The 17,721-nt window shown below is 36.1% G+C and overlaps 1 protein-coding gene across 1 annotated transcript in view; it reads right to left on the bottom strand.

Annotated features, from left to right (window-relative positions):
• The window catches only part of LOC108134951 (hemicentin-1), a 49,719-nt gene extending 45,723 nt beyond the window's left edge, over nucleotides 1–3,996 (bottom strand). The window contains exon 1 of the mRNA XM_041708832.1: nucleotides 3,863–3,996. The gene's annotated coding sequence lies outside the window, so the exon portion shown is untranslated. The remainder of the gene's footprint in view (nucleotides 1–3,862) is intronic.
• Nucleotides 3,997–17,721: the final 13,725 nt, after the last annotated feature.

Below are 17,721 nucleotides of genomic sequence, written 5' to 3'. Positions count from 1 at the left end.
AGGGGGCGTGTCGGTCGGTGCTGCGGTTTCTGTGCTTTTCTTAACGGGCAACTTTAATAAAAAAACGGTCAGTCGACGAGCTGGGTTGCAGCAGCAGCGGGGACGAAAATGCATAAATGCATAAAAAATTGGCCAGCTTACAAGCCGCTTTACATATGCAATACGGGCGCCTGCTGTGAGGGTGTGTGTGTGCAAGTGCATGGGCATACACACACTCGCACTCGCACTCTCACTCGCACTCCTACTCACACTCACACATTGTTGCAAGCAGACATTTTTTCGACACGTGTTTGCTTTCCCTACTTCCGCTTCCGGCGCAGCCATTGATGTGACTTTCCGTTATTTCAGGGAACAACTGGCCGCATCTCTTTCAAATCCCCACTGAGATTTAATTAATGTTCCCCAAATCATTTCCTCCTCTCTCAACGCCCGGGAATCATGGAAAATGTAGCCAAATCACCTGAGGAGGGACACCTCTATTTGTTTTTCTGATAGAAATGCAAAACGTTCGTGAAACATTTTCGCCCCAGACCGAAGGTATGCAGTGAAATTTTAGCAGCCACCTGACAGCACACGGATATGCGTGCGCGTGTGTGCGCGTGTGGTCGAGAGTTTGCGCTCGTTTGTGTTTTTCGGGTTGGGTTGGCCATGCATTTCCGGTTTTAATGATTATAACACAATCAAGTGCATATTGCCTAATTAGCGATCCCAGCAGCGAGCGCCGTCCAGGCCCCATAAAGTGCATAAAATATATCCCGCACTCACTGCGTGTGTACGTCCTCGCATACTTTATGTCGCTTTTTGGAACACATTCCACCACGAGTTATGTACACGCTTTCAGCAGCCAAATTTCATGTTTTTCTTGTTTATACGGCTTCCGTTCGGGGCGCGTGTGCGATAATATTGCGTGTAATTGTGTGGTCGGCTCTCCGTTTAATTTGATATTTTTGCACAAAACTTGCCACCAATTCATTAGCACTGACGAACAACGCTTTACAAATTTGTAGACGCAACAAAGCCAGATGCTAATTCATACCGCTCGACAGTCTGACACTCGACGTTGGCTTCCAATAATTGTGTTAAAGCTCGTCTGGTAACCGCCTTTCAGCTTGGGCGCGTTAAAACTGTTTCAGAGCTACAAACATGCTATCAAAAAGTGGTTTGATTCCAGAGCAAACTGCATGCATCTTTTGTTTTGGGACCAACGCTTTTTATCACACTGAGGGAAAAAGGTTATCTAAATGTAATACAAAATATTTTGTAACCCCTCATTTCATTCGTGTACTCAAATTTAGAGTGTATTTCCCATAATTTCCCAAAGCTGCAATATGAAAGATCTGGTCAAACTAGCTAAATATGGTTTCCTTTAAAGAAAATTTAGATTTTCTCGCCTTTTTATACCGGCAGTATGCATGTATGCAGTTATTTAATGATGATTATGTTGAATAATCTTGCCGATCCCAAATTATATATCAAAGTATATGTGTACACTTGAAAAAAGATGTTCTCTATTTTGTGCCTGTAATCACCTAGGTTAAAATTGTTAAATTATTTATTTCAAACATAAACAAATATTTCATTTATTTTTAATTTATTCGTTAGCTATTTTTATTAATTTGAACATATGACCTCTTATTAAATTTTGTATTAGGGTACACCAATAACATGATCAGGAGTCGTGCTCATATGACTTGGATATTAAAAAAATCGAAGATCACAATTCTGGCCATTCATCACATAACAATTATTTATTATTATTAAGAGAATTTTTCATCACAAAATTGACTTGGTACAGATTTCTGCACATTCAATTAAGTGTAAAAGGCTCATTATAAAGATCTGATATGGGTTAAATTTTAAAACTGTTTTTAATATATTAATAGAAACATTTGTTATATACCAAAAGTTGTGTAATCTCGAAAGCTATAAGGACTCGAGGCTAGAAATATATCGTTACAGGCGGTTTAAAAAATTAGGCCCCAAACAGATCCAATACTCGAAAATTTTTCTTTCGCACTCTTTCCCTATTTGTACTGTCAAGATTGACTTTTTTCCTATAGAAGAGATACCTTTTGATTGTTATTTCATTTTTAAGATAGGACTATTCCTTACTGTTTTTCCACTTCTCATTTAAATGTGCAGCTAGGACCAATTATACGCGGAATGAGCTAGCATTAAGGGCTCTGCTCTCCCTGCCAACGCTAATTCGCCTTTCTTGGGGAAAAATGCGCTTAAGGAATATTTTAATGTAATGTTTGTAATGTTTGATTTTAATTGAGTTTATAACTTGTAATTTGATTTAATACATTGGTGGAATGAATAAACAAATATTGCGGCTACATTACAAAACCTCAAAAAATAAATCAAAATGATTCGCAAACTCTGTTTTCTACATGATGTTCAACGGAAACACTACTTTTAATCTAAGAGAATACACCCAGAGAAAAACCCTATAGTAAAATTAAACATTAAAATGCTTGAACGTAACATTGTTTTTCAAAATATGAACTTACTTTAAGTCAACTAAAAATATGATAATGTCATGACTAACATATTTAATTGGTTTACCCAATAGAAAAATGGTAGATATCAATTTTTTTTTTTTAATTTCAAATAAATTTTTGCATGCTTAAATATAAAAATGAAAGTGTACAACACCTTGATTTATACACAGCACCACTCGGGGCTTAATCAGACCAAAAATATTTATTTCAAAGTGAAAATATTTTGATTTACCAAGATTTTTCTCTGGGTGTAGGGTTGATAATAGTTCAAATTATTCTAATACCAACTTTCAGTTTTCCGAGATCTTTGCCCATTTTAATTTCTACATTGTTGAGCGGCAAAACAAAAAAATTCATTTAATGTGGTCAACCACTTTCAGATAAATAGCATGCGAGCTAAGCCGCTGAAAGAATCCTAGTTTTTAATTAATTCCGACGTATGTACATTCCGGGAACAAAAAAGTGGCTAGAGAATTCTAATAGAACAACAAGACTGCCAGATCGAATACTCAGGGGGTGTTAATTGAGAACATTGTGACTATTTAACGTACTGGGCTGCAAACTTTTTCCTGCAGGTTGGACTATCCTTTAAAATGATGTTGAACGTAATAATACAGCTACACTTTTGATTTTATTTGTGTCATGTTTTTATCCAATATTCAATTTAATCAAATAAATTATATTTATTTGTTTTAGTCTTGGCTTAAAAACCACAATTGAAAAGTGTTACTGCTTTATTTTGCCAATCACTTTCAAAAGTAATTACATTTTTTTTTAAAACGAATTTTATCATTTCGTTTCATCCTGTGTGATCATAATTTGGCCTGTTTTATCTGTTCTGCAACGTTGCAACGACAGTTTTTTTTTTGTTAATGCTGCTCTTTACAGGCCACTTTTAGTTGCAAAAATTAAATGTCAAATTAAATCCTAAATTCCGCGGTGGAATTAATTTAATTGGCGTGACAGTCAAAGTGAAACGGCGAAAAAACACCGCAATTGCACAAGGCCGCCAGGGCTCTTCCATAAATGCCATTGCCAGGCTCTACAATCCAGGAGGAATGCCGTGATTGTTTTCCCGCAAGTCGTTCTCGCAGTCTGCTCCTATATTTCGCCAGCCATTTAATGAGCCACGCTCGACTTGCCACCAAGAATGCAATCAGCAGGGGCGATGGGGGAATCGGAATGCAAGGGTAAACAGCCGGGACCTTAGTTCGCAGCGAGGAGCCAGGAACCGGCACAATTTGCGTTAAGCGGGCCGTGAAAAATGAAGTACCAAATTGAAGTTGGCAGCCAGCGTCTCCGGTTGCGCCTTGCACTTATTTATTTATTTAGTTTGTGCTATTCTTCCGCTTACGTACAGTGCTGGGCTTTTATCTAGCGAAGATTGGGGAACTGCACTCAAGCGCTCACTACGTCGAGGGACGAATCGCGGACGCGTTTGCTTTCGGCACTAGTGTGTTGCAGCTGCCAACTGGCACGACCGTCTGCGATGCGAACTAAAACCATACTAAACTAATTTGCTTAGCAGGACGCACTGATTACACAAAGTCCTCGAAGGGCGATAATCGCCGCCATTCGTCAGGAGTGCCGAGTGCCGAGCGAACTTCGGCTCGGAGTTCGGGGAGTTCGGCGCGGACTCGTGTAGTTTCCGAAGTGAGACGAAGGCCAAACGCCAAAAGCTAAGAGAGTCAGGTGATGATAGAGAGCAACAGAGGCAGAGCACTGTTAGCTGGTTAACAGCTTGAGAAACCAAATACCTGAGCTCCACAATGGACAAAGGTACCAAGGATAGCCACGTAAGAGTGAACTTATAGCTCTATTTCTGAACCGAAAGCAACAATAAGATCTTTTAAACTGACAAATCTAATCATCTTATTACCGACTGATTTATTAGTTACTGTTCTCACTAATTTATCGATTTAAATGCAGGAATTGAACACAACGGGCATTCCCCCATGGTGACCGAGCTTTCAATCATTTAAAATTCCCCAAACACACACGCGCGCAACAAAATCTTCTCTCATCAATGCAAAAATCAAACATTATTTATGCAAATTACAAACCATTATTATTAAAGCCAACAACCACGGAGGCAGTAATAGTAGGAGTAACGAGTCCGAGGAGAAAGAGGAGGGAGGCCAACAGCCATATCCGTCATAGTCATGGGGCGAGTGGTCAGGGGTCAGGGGTCAAGGGTCAGGGGTCGGGGGGCAACTGCCAATACTTTGGGGAACCAATTTGGCAGCCGGCATAAATAAATTTTTACTTAATGTAGGTCAGTAATGTGCGCCACGAGTTCTCTCTTCGGCCTGCGCCTCTCTTAAGCGCTCTCTTCGGTCCCGACGCCATGAAATATGCTACTAAAGTTGCTTCTTTTCCGGCCGCGTGTGTGTGGGTGTCCGGGAAATGCCATCAAGCCTCAAAGGACCGAGAACGCTTGCATAATACAAACAGCCAATGATATTGTCATGATTCGTTGAATAATTTCGAATGCAGCTGTGCCAGCGTTTCCAAACCACGCAACCAATCGCTATTTCTATGAATAGCTTGGCAGAACATTATCTTAAATCGGGGCAAATAAAGCTTACCCTAGCAAATCTTAAACTTTTAATTTTTAACTAAAGAACGACCATGGAAGCTTAATGCTGAATTGGTGGGGACTAAACATTGTAAATTTCGGTTTTATTCTTTATAAGACCATCTACAAAACAAGCTAGCGTCATTTCATGAACTTGGCTGAATCTTTAGGCCAAAAGATGTTGAAAATAAAAGAAAACAAGAAAGAAAGCAAACCTCGGCAAGCCGAAGTTCATATACCCTTGCAGCTTGCAACATTAAAATTATGATTTACTTGAGTATACATATGTTTACAAACATTGATTCTATCATGATTTGCGGCTCAATTATTCGACAGTTTCTATGACAGCTATATGACATCGTTCTCCGTTATTAATAAAATTAAAAGTGTAATTCTGAACTGTTAAAATTTTAATAAGTCAAAGATAATTAAAAACAAGAAAGAATGCAAACTTCGGCAAGCCGAAGTTCATATACCCTTGCAGCTATTGCAAGAATTTAACATTTTTGAAAACATTAAAATTATGATTTACTGCGTATATGTTTAAAAACATTGAAGCTATGATGATTAGCAGCTCAATTATTTGATAGTTATTTTATATATTTTTATTATTTCTATGGGAACTATATGATATAGACGTCCGATTTTGATAAAATCTAAACCATAACTCTGAAATATTTAACCATTGCTATATGTCGAAGAACTGAACAAAAAATTAAAAAGCAGCAAAGTTATAATTTTTTATACCCTTGCAGAGGGTATTATAATTTCAGTCAGAAGTTTGCAACGCAGTGAAGGAGACGTTTCCGACCCTATAAAGTATATATATTCTTGATCAGCATCACTAGTAGAGTCGATCTAGCCATGTCCGTCTGTCCGTCCGTCTGTCCGTCCGTCTGTCCGTCTGTCCGTCTGTCCGTCCGTTTATATGCAAACTAGTCTCTCTGTTTTAAAGCTATCTGCATGAAACTTTCCCAAAAGTTGTCTTTCTATTGCAGGTAGTATATAAGTCGGAACGAGCCGGATCGGACGACTATAGCATATAGCTCCCATAGGAACAATCGGAAAAATAAATGAAAAAAAATTATAACTTTGCTGTTTTTAAATAATTGTTTAGTTCTTCGACATATAGCAATGGTTAAATAATTCAGAATTATGGTTAAAATTTCATCAAAATCGGACGACTATAGCATATAGCTCCCATAGGAACAATCGGAAAAACAATTGAAAAAAATTATAACTTTGCTGTTTTTTAATTTTTTGTTTAGTTCTTCGACATATAGCAATGGTTAAATATTTCAGAATTATGGTTAAAATTTCATCAAAATCGGACGACTATAGCATATAGCTCCCATAGGAACAATCGGAAAATTAATTGAAAAAAATTATAACTTTGCTGTTTTTTAATTTTTATACCCTTGCAGAGGGTATTATAATTTCAGTCAGAAGTTTGCAACGCAGTGAAGGAGACATCTCCGACCCTATAAAGTATATATATTCTTGATCAGCATCACTAGTAGAGTCGATCTAGCCATGTCCGTCTGTCCGTCCGTCTGTCCGTCTGTCCGTCCGTCTGTCCGTCTGTCAGTCTGTCCGTCTGTCCGTCTGTCCGTCCGTTTATATGCAAACTAGTCTCTCAGTTTTAAAGCTATCTGCATGAAACTTTCCCAAAAGTTGTCTTTCAATTACAGGTAGTATATAAGTCGGAACGAGCCGGATCGGACGACTATAGCATATAGCTCCCATAGGAACAATCGGAAAAATAAATGAAAAAAAATTATAACTTTGCTGCTTTTTAATTTTTTGTTTAGTTCTTCGACGTTTAGTAATGGTTAAATATTTCCGATTTACGGTTTAAATTTCATCAAAATCGGACGACTATAGCATATAGCTCCCATAGGAACAATCGGAAAAATAAATGAAAACAAGAAAGACAGCAAACTTCGGCAAGCCGAAGTTCATATACCCTTGCAGCTATCGCAAGAATTAAATATTTTTGAAAACATTAAAATTATGATTTACTTGCGTATATGTTTAAAAACATTGAAGCTATGACGATTTGCAGCTTAATTATTTGATTGTTCTATTATATATTTTTATTATTTGTATGGGAGCTATATGATATAGTCGTCCGATTTTGATGAAATTTTAACCATAATTCTGAAATATTTAACCATTGCTATATGTCGAAGAACTAAACAAAAAATTAAAAAACAGCAAAGTTATAATTTTTTTTTTTTCAATTGTTTTTCCGATTGTTCCTATGGGAGCTATATGCTATAGTCGTCCGATTTTGATGAAATTTTAACCATAATTCTGAATTATTTAACCATTGCTATATGTCGAAGAACTAAACAATTATTTAAAAACAGCAAAGTTATAATTTTTTTTCATTTATTTTTCCGATTGTTCCTATGGGAGCTATATGCTATAGTCGTCCGATCCGGCTCGTTCCGACTTATATACTACCTGCAATAGAAAGACAACTTTTGGGAAAGTTTCATGCAGATAGCTTAAAAACAGAGAGACTAGTTTGCATATAAACGGACGGACAGACGGACAGACTGACAGACGGACAGACGGACGGACAGACGGACGGACAGACGGACATGGCTAGATCGACTCTACTAGTGATGCTGATCAAGAATATATATACTTTATAGGGTCGGAAACGTCTCCTTCACTGCGTTGCAAACTTCTGACTGAAATTATAATACCCTCTGCAAGGGTATAAAAAATTATAACTTTGCTGCTTTTTAATTTTTTGTTCAGTTCTTCGACATATAGCAATGGTTAAATATTTCAGAGTTATGGTTTAGATTTTATCAAAATCGGACGTCTATATCATATAGTTCCCATAGAAATAATAAAAATATATAAAATAACTATCAAATAATTGAGCTGCTAATCATCATAGCTTCAATGTTTTTAAACATATACGCAGTAAATCATAATTTTAATGTTTTCAAAAATGTTAAATTCTTGCAATAGCTGCAAGGGTATATGAACTTCGGCTTGCCGAAGTTTGCATTCTTTCTTGTTTGTTTAGTTCTTCGACATATAGCAATGGTTAAATATTTCAGAATTATGGTTAAAATTTCATCAAAATCGGACGACTATATCATATAGCTCCCATACAAATAATAAAAATATATAATAGAACAATCAAATAATTAAGCTGCAAATCGTCATAGCTTCAATGTTTTTAAACATATACGCAAGTAAATCATAATTTTAATGTTTTCAAAAATATTTAATTCTTGCGATAGCTGCAAGGGTATATGAACTTCGGCTTGCCGAAGTTTGCTGTCTTTCTTGTTTTCATTTATTTTTCCGATTGTTCCTATGGGAGCTATATGTTATAGTAGTCCGATTTTGATATAATTTAAACCGTAAATCGAAAATATTTAACCATCACTAAGTGTCGAAGGACTAAACAAAAAATTAAAAAACAGCAAAGTTATAATTTTTTTCATTTATTTTTCCGATTGTTCCTATGGGAGCCATATGCTATAGTCGTTCGATTTTGATATAATTTAAACCGTATATCGGAAATATTCAACCATTACTAAATGTCGAAGGACTAAACAAAAAATTAAAAAACAGAAAAGTTATAATTTTTTTCATTTATTTTTCCGATTGTTCCTATGGGAGCTATATGCTATAGTCGTCCGATTTTGATGAAATTTAAACCGTAAATCGAAAATATTTAACCATCACTAAGTGTCGAAGGACTAAACAAAAAATTAAAAAACAGCAAAGTTATAATTTTTTTCATTTATTTTTCCGATTGTTCCTATGGGAGCTATATGCTATAGTCGTCCGATTTTGATGAAATTTAAACCGTAAATCGGAAATATTTAACCATTACTAAACGTCGAAGAACTAAACAAAAAATTAAAAAGCAGCAAAGTTATAATTTTTTTTCATTTATTTTTCCGATTGTTCCTATGGGAGCTATATGCTATAGTCGTCCGATCCGGCTCGTTCCGACTTATATACTACCTGCAATAGAAAGACAACTTTTGGGAAAGTTTCATGCAGATAGCTTTAAAACTGAGAGACTAGTTTGCATATAAACGGACGGACAGACGGACAGACGGACAGACTGACAGACGGACAGACGGACGGACAGACGGACGGACAGACGGACGGACAGACGGACATGGCTAGATCGACTCTACTAGTGATGCTGATCAAGAATATATATACTTTATAGGGTCGGAGATGTCTCCTTCACTGCGTTGCAAACTTCTGACTGAAATTATAATACCCTCTGCAAGGGTATAAAAATTATAACTTTGCTGTTTTTTAATTTTTTGTTTAGTCCTTCGACACTTAGTGATGGTTAAATATTTTCGATTTACGGTTTAAATTTCATCAAAATCGGACGACTATAGCATATAGCTCCCATAGGAACAATCGGAAAAATAAATGAAAAAAATTATAACTTTTCTGTTTTTTAATTTTTTGTTTAGTCCTTCGACATTTAGTAATGGTTGAATATTTCCGATATACGGTTTAAATTATATCAAAATCGAACGACTATAGCATATGGCTCCCATAGGAACAATCGGAAAAATAAATGAAAAAAATTATAACTTTGCTGTTTTTTAATTTTTTGTTTAGTCCTTCGACACTTAGTGATGGTTAAATATTTTCGATTTACGGTTTAAATTTCATCAAAATCGGACGACTATAGCATATAGCTCCCATAGGAACAATCGGAAAAATAAATGAAAACAAGAAAGACAGCAAACTTCGGCAAGCCGAAGTTCATATACCCTTGCAGCTATCGCAAGAATTAAATATTTTTGAAAACATTAAAATTATGATTTACTTGCGTATATGTTTAAAAACATTGAAGCTATGACGATTTGCAGCTTAATTATTTGATTGTTCTATTATATATTTTTATTATTTGTATGGGAGCTATATGATATAGTCGTCCGATTTTGATGAAATTTTAACCATAATTCTGAAATATTTAACTATTGCTATATGTCGAAGAACTAAACAAAAAATTAAAAAACAGCAAAGTTATAATTTTTTTCAATTAATTTTCCGATTGTTCCTATGGGAGCTATATGCTATAGTCGTCCGATTTTGATGAAATTTTAACCATAATTCTGAAATATTTAACCATTGCTATATGTCGAAGAACTAAACAAAAAATTAAAAAACAGCAAAGTTATAATTTTTTTCAATTGTTTTTCCGATTGTTCCTATGGGAGCTATATGCTATAGTCGTCCGATTTTGATGAAATTTTAACCATAATTCTGAATTATTTAACCATTGCTATATGTCGAAGAACTAAACAATTATTTAAAAACAGCAAAGTTATAATTTTTTTCATTTATTTTTCCGATTGTTCCTATGGGAGCTATATGCTATAGTCGTCCGATCCGGCTCGTTCCGACTTATATACTACCTGCAATAGAAAGACAACTTTTGGGAAAGTTTCATGCAGATAGCTTTAAAACAGAGAGACTAGATTGCATATAAACGGACGGACAGACGGACAGACTGACAGACGGACAGACGGACGGACAGACGGACGGACAGACGGACATGGCTAGATCGACTCTACTCAAGAATATATATACTTTATAGGGTCGGAAACGTCTCCTTCACTGCGTTGCAAACTTCTGACTGAAATTATAATACCCTCTGCAAGGGTATACAAAATTATAACTTTGCTGCTTTTTAATTTTTTGTTCAGTTCTTCGACATATGGCAATGGTTAAATATTTCACAGTTATGGTTTAGATTTTATCAAAATCGGACGTCTATATCATATAGTTCCCATAGAAATAATAAAAATATATAAAATAACTATCAAATAATTGAGCTGCTAATCATCATAGCTTCAATGTTTTTAAACATATACGCAGTAAATCATAATTTTAATGTTTTCAAAAATGTTAAATTCTTGCAATAGCTGCAAGGGTATATGAACTTCGGCTTGCCGAAGTTTGCATTCTTTCTTGTTTGTTTAGTTCTTCGACATATAGCAATGGTTAAATATTTCAGAATTATGGTTAAAATTTCATCAAAATCGGACGACTATATCATATAGCTCCCATACAAATAATAAAAATATATAATAGAACAATCAAATAATTAAGCTGCAAATCGTCATAGCTTCAATGTTTTTAAACATATACGCAAGTAAATCATAATTTTAATGTTTTCAAAAATATTTAATTCTTGCGATAGCTGCAAGGGTATATGAACTTCGGCTTGCCGAAGTTTGCTGTCTTTCTTGTTTTCATTTATTTTTCCGATTGTTCCTATGGGAGCTATATGTTATAGTAGTCCGATTTTGATATAATTTAAACCGTAAACCGAAAATATTTAACCATCACTAAGTGTCGAAGGACTAAACAAAAAATTAAAAAACAGCAAAGTTATAATTTTTTTCATTTATTTTTCCGATTGTTCCTATGGGAGCCATATGCTATAGTCGTTCGATTTTGATATAATTTAAACCGTATATCGGAAATATTCAACCATTACTAAATGTCGAAGGACTAAACAAAAAATTAAAAAACAGAAAAGTTATAATTTTTTTCATTTATTTTTCCGATTGTTCCTATGGGAGCTATATGCTATAGTCGTCCGATTTTGATGAAATTTAAACCGTAAATCGAAAATATTTAACCATCACTAAGTGTCGAAGGACTAAACAAAAAATTAAAAAACAGCAAAGTTATAATTTTTTTCATTTATTTTTCCGATTGTTCCTATGGGAGCTATATGCTATAGTCGTCCGATTTTGATGAAATTTAAACCGTAAATCGGAAATATTTAACCATTACTAAACGTCGAAGAACTAAACAAAAAATTAAAAAGCAGCAAAGTTATAATTTTCTTTCATTTATTTTTCCGATTGTTCCTATGGGAGCTATATGCTATAGTCGTCCGATCCGGCTCGTTCCGACTTATATACTACCTGCAATAGAAAGACAACTTTTGGGAAAGTTTCATGCAGATAGCTTTAAAACTGAGAGACTAGTTTGCATATAAACGGACGGACAGACGGACAGACGGACAGACTGACAGACGGACAGACGGACGGACAGACGGACAGACGGACGGACAGACGGACATGGCTAGATCGACTCTACTTGTGATGCTGATCAAGAATATATATACTTTATAGGGTCGGAGATGTCTCCTTCACTGCGTTGCAAACTTCTGACTGAAATTATAATACCCTCTGCAAGGGTATAAAAATATTACAAAGTAGAAAAGATAAATCAAAATAATTTTTTTTTTATTTTTATTGTTTCTATGTGAGCTATATGATATAGTCGTCGGATTTTTATGAAATTTAAGCCGTAATTCTGAATATTTAACCATAACTATGTGTGGAAGAACTAAGAAGAAAAAATAAAAAAACGCAGTTATAATTTTATTATTAATTTTTATACCCTTGCAGAGGGTATTATAATTTCAGTCAGAAGTTTGCAACGCAGTGAAGGAGACGTTTCCGACCCTATAAAGTATATATATTCTTGATCAGCTTCACTAGTAGAGTCGATCTAGCCATGTCCGTCTGTCCGTCCGTCTGTCCGTCTGTCCGTCCGTCTGTCCGTCCGTTTATATGCAAACTAGTCTCTCAGTTTTAAAGCTATCTGCATGAAACTTTCCCAAAAGTTGTCTTTCTATTGCAGGTAGTATATAAGTCGGAACGAGCCGGATCGGACGACTATAGCATATAGCTCCCATAGGAACAATCGGAAAAATAATTGAAAAAAAATTATAACTTTGCTGTTTTTTAATTTTTTGTTTAGTTCTTCGACATTTAGTAATGGTTAAATAATTCAGAATTATGGTTTAAATTTCATCAAAATCGGACGACTATAGCATATAGCTCCCATAGGAACAATCGGAAAAATAATTAAAAAAAATTATAACTTTGCTGTTTTTTAATTTTTTGTTTAGTTCTTCGACATATAGCAATGGTTAAATATTTCAGAATTATGGTTAAAATTTCATCAAAATCGGACGACTATAGCATATAGCTCCCATAGGAACAATCGGAAAAATAATTGAAAAAAATTATAACTTTGCTGTTTTTTAATTTTTTTTTTTAGTTCTTCGACATATAGCAATGGTTAAATATTTCAGAATTATGGTTAAAATTTCATAAAAATCGGACGACTATATCATATAGCTCCCATACAAATAATAAAAATATATAAAAGAACAATCAAATAATTGAGCTGCAAATCATCATAGCTTCAATGTTTTTAAACATATACGCAAGTAAATCATAATTTTAATGTTTTCAAAAATATTTAATTCTTGCGATAGCTGCAAGGGTATATGAACTTCGTCTTGCCGAAGTTTGCTTTCTTTCTTGTTTCCGATTGTTTTTATTGGAGCTATATGCTATAGTCGTCCGATCCGGCTCGTTCCGACTTATATACTACCTGCAATCGAAAGACAACTTTTGGGAAAGTTTCATGCAGATAGCTTTAGTTTGCATAGAAGCAGACGGAAAGACGGACGGACAGACGGACATGGCTAGATCGACTCTTTATAGGGTCGGAAACGTCTCCTTCGCTTCGTTGCCAACTTCAGTCTGAAATTAAAATACCATCTGCAAGGGTATAAGAACTTTGAGCTATATTTAGGTACTAATTTATTTTAATAAACTACGTTTAGGATGCCTTTAAGGATTAACTTATAAGAAGGGAAGCAAACTTCGGTTTGCCGAGTTACCCCTGCAGCTATTTAAAACAATAAAAATCCAATTTGTATGCTTATGTATATCTTCAACATCATTTAAGTTTTGGTGTTGAAACTTTTTCATGTATGTTCCCGATGGTTCCCATGGAAGCTATATGATATAGTTGTCCGATTCGGCTCGTTCCGTTTTATATTTCTGCAAACAGAAAAACACTTCTTGGGAAAGTTTTATGAAGAAAGCCTTAAAACTGATAGACTAGTAGTAACGGATGACAAGATCATAAATACTTAATAGGGACACAAATGTCTCCTTCTGAGTAAAATAATAATACCATCTACAAGGGTATAAAAATAAACTAGTAAGTTGTCTTTCCCTAAATTTTTGTTTAGTAATTCCATAGAATTTTTTTAAAATTATTCCCTTCTCCTGAACCAATTAATTTTCGAAAAGTCTTTGTATGCACACCATTTCCATTCAGCTTTATCGTTCGATTGGTGCATTATTCGTTATGATCGGACCATCATAGCAGATTTTCAATTAGTCTCCTCATGTATTGCCGTACATAGTCATAAGTATTTTAGTTGTGCCTGGAAAATATCTACCAAATTGATTACGCAGAAAATGTCCCTATTTCTACTTTTTATACAATTTTAAGTGGAGAGCATGACTGCCTTGGAACTTTTAGCACAATAATATTCTGTCTGACCTTAATTTAAAAGTTACCGACCGATAAGCTAAACTCGAGTTCGAAGCTAACCAGAAGCGAGTAGTTGAGTGATATCTGTTCCCAGCACAGTGGCTTCATATGCCAGCGGCTACGTAAGTAAAGTAGGATACCGAAACAGAGACAACTGGGTAAGCGCTAAACTCGCTTGGTTGCCCATGGATTTTGCGTAAGTTGAGCTCTTCTCGCAAGCCTGGTCCGCTCCCCTACCAGCTCCATCGTTAGATCCTGAGAACCGCACAAAAACGTCTCCTTGTAACGCATCCTGCAACGCAACTTGGTCCAAATTTATGTACAAACTCACTTAGGCAAGAATGTTTATGCGTTTTGTACGTGTTGGTTACTGTCGCTCATGTGGAGAGCACCCTCCCCCTCCACATTCCTACCTTGCCATCTTGTCCCACCGAAACCCACTCGTTTATTTTGGCATTTCTACGAATTTTTTGGGGGAAATTTCGTAATTCTGTTCTATGTTCTGAATGCCGTCTCTGGGGAGGAGGGGAGCCCAAAGGGAAATACGTTGTCACGCACACTGGAAAGTGTTATGAAATTTTTCTTCTCTAACGACCGAAATGCAAGGGAATTTATCCAGCATTTGAGCTAATTGCTATTGCATTTGGTTAAGTTTAAATTTTTCGGAAATTACGCAGCAGTCTTCTTCATTCATGGAAATAGCCTAATCTTATACAACGCGAACGGGTAAAATTTGTAGTCTGACGATGAATACAAGGAGCTGTTATTCATATAATTGATGTCTTACCTTACTAATTAACGTAAGGCAATTAAAGAAATACTTTCTAATATATTAAGTAAGCTTTATTAAATCACAGTTGGCACTTAAGAGCAGTTATCCTCTAACATTTCGATGGCCGTATATGCTAATAAGAATACTGAGGAGTATTTAAATTTTATATATTCCTCTTGGTCAGCCTTGAGAAATGCTTTACAGCTAAGGAGTCGACACTTGAAATCTGTCACACTTTAACAATATTACCATTTTTTTTTCGCAGCCTGTTTCCCCTAATCACTCCGGCTGAAAACTATACTTGGCAGTTGCAAGAGGGCCAATTATCTGGCACCTACTGTTGCGGTTTCTTTCCAGCTATTTACATATAATTAGCGCCCAACTGGAAGGCCACAGCATCGTTGTTCGCCACTCTCGTTCTCACTATTTGCACGACTCAATTTTTGAGCATTTCCGTGCAGTTTCCCACTACTTTTTTACGCTTTCCCTGGCGGACCTCTCTTCGCCGTCATGGCCAACTTTGACAATGGAGTTGCAATCATGACGATGCCAAAAATTTGGTGCAGGAGAGAATAAATAAGAAAACTGTGGGCATCTGTAGATCAGAAGTTACCCTAGCAACCCGAGTTGTATATTTTCTTGGCAGCACACTTCAATCGATTATAAAATATAGCAAGTCAAGAATTTGAATGGTTAGATCTTCCGACCTTCTCGTTCGACTTTAAATGAATCTTTAGAGTTCAGAAGTGAGAATGCAATGTTTAAGATACCTCATCCAGAAATACACGACCTTTAGTTCCTAAAATGTATAAGTAGGATCGTTATGTAGTTTTAAACTATGGTGGGTATCGGAACAATTGATCTTTAACTCAGAAAGTTCTATCGTAAAACTTTTACTGGTACATTATTAAAAAAAAATTCTAACAAACCAATTCGAGCAATAATATTTGTAAGGCCAAAATTGCATTATACCCCTGCAACACCGGGTATAGGAACGGCAGGGAAAAGTTTTCCCGGCTCATAGCAGTTGCCGTCGAGGCGCCAACTTAATAAGGCAACCAAAGCGCTCAGTGGGTGGCGGGAATGCAAAGCAGAGGGCTACAGAAAAGCATTCAGGCTGCAGCCAAGGAAAGTGAGGCTTCCTTTACGGCAACGCCTTTCACAAAGCAGGCTTAGAGCGAGAAATATTCCGTCTGATTGCACTGAGATGCGGCATGGAGCAAACAAAATCAAACTGGTGCTCTCAAATGGTAAAGGTTTGCGCCCAGACATCCGTCAATTGCAACTCCCTTTGGCAGACAGACAGTTCGGACTTTGTTTGTTGGATCAGCAATATGTGAAACCAACCCGGCGTATTCGTAATGGAACTTATCGACGAACGAAAGTATGCCGTTGCCGTTTTCCATTTTTGATTCACCATTTGCAGCTTCCACCATAATTACCCAGTCATCTGTGGCGGTCATTTTCATTAGCTGGCATCACGATGGACGCCCCAAAAGCCACAACAACAGCAGCTTTATCCCACGAATTGAGTGGACCGTTGTTCAAGAATACCCACCACCTGGCCATAGTTATTTTCGCTGATGCTGATGCTGCCGATGTCGACTGTTTTGCTGCTGGCTCAGCTGCTGTTTTTGGCATCCAAATGCAGTCAAAACCAATTAGGTGGGGCCTCTAGCACTCCGCTTCAACATATGCCTTTAGACTTGTTACCTGGAAACTGCTGAAAACCGATTGAAACCCAAAAACTAAAACGAACAAGTCCAAAGCTCCCATTTCAGTCCTTTAATATACAACGTTTTGAGAGAGGTTGAAAGATCTTTCGATTTCTTTCAAGTATATATGCTTTTGACGGTACCCAATATTAGTTCATATCACCTATGTCTGCACTTGTCTGGTCTTCCACAAACACAAAATTTATCCACGCAGGTGAACTGGTGCTTTTTGGTACAGATAAAGACACCTGTGCGCATTACCCTTTTGCCCTTAAGGGCCAGCTCACATTCTAAATGTCCTCCACAAAAATTATTAGCTGTAACTATTGCACAAAAGCTACACATCAGGAGCACCAACCACAGCAAACGCATTTTAAACGTTGGTATTCCGCTGGTCTGACAGTCGAAATCCAATTCAATCTTTTTGAATTCCAGAACTAAAAGTAAAATTACTAGCTCCACAAAAAAATAAGATTCGACTGTGGTTATATGGTAACTAGCTTCACATTCGACCAAGGCGTGCATAAATGAATTCTTAACGGTTTTAATGACGGTTCTGATTTAATTACCACTGTGATCGGACATCAATATCATATAGCAAACATAGGAACTATCGAATAATTGACTGAAAATCATAATAGTTTGTTTTAAATGTTTTAAGACATAAACGCAAGTAAATTATTATTTAAATGTTCTCAAGTATTAAATTTTTGCAATAGCTGCAAGGCTTGCCGAAGCTTGCATCCTTTCTTG

This window comes from Drosophila elegans, unplaced genomic scaffold (assembly GCF_018152505.1).
Source record: "Drosophila elegans isolate 14027-0461.03 unplaced genomic scaffold, ASM1815250v1 contig_397, whole genome shotgun sequence".
Classification (NCBI taxonomy): Eukaryota; Metazoa; Arthropoda; class Insecta; order Diptera; family Drosophilidae; genus Drosophila; species Drosophila elegans.
Note: the sequence above shows the minus strand (reverse complement) of the source record. Positions and strands in the feature narration are given on the sequence as shown.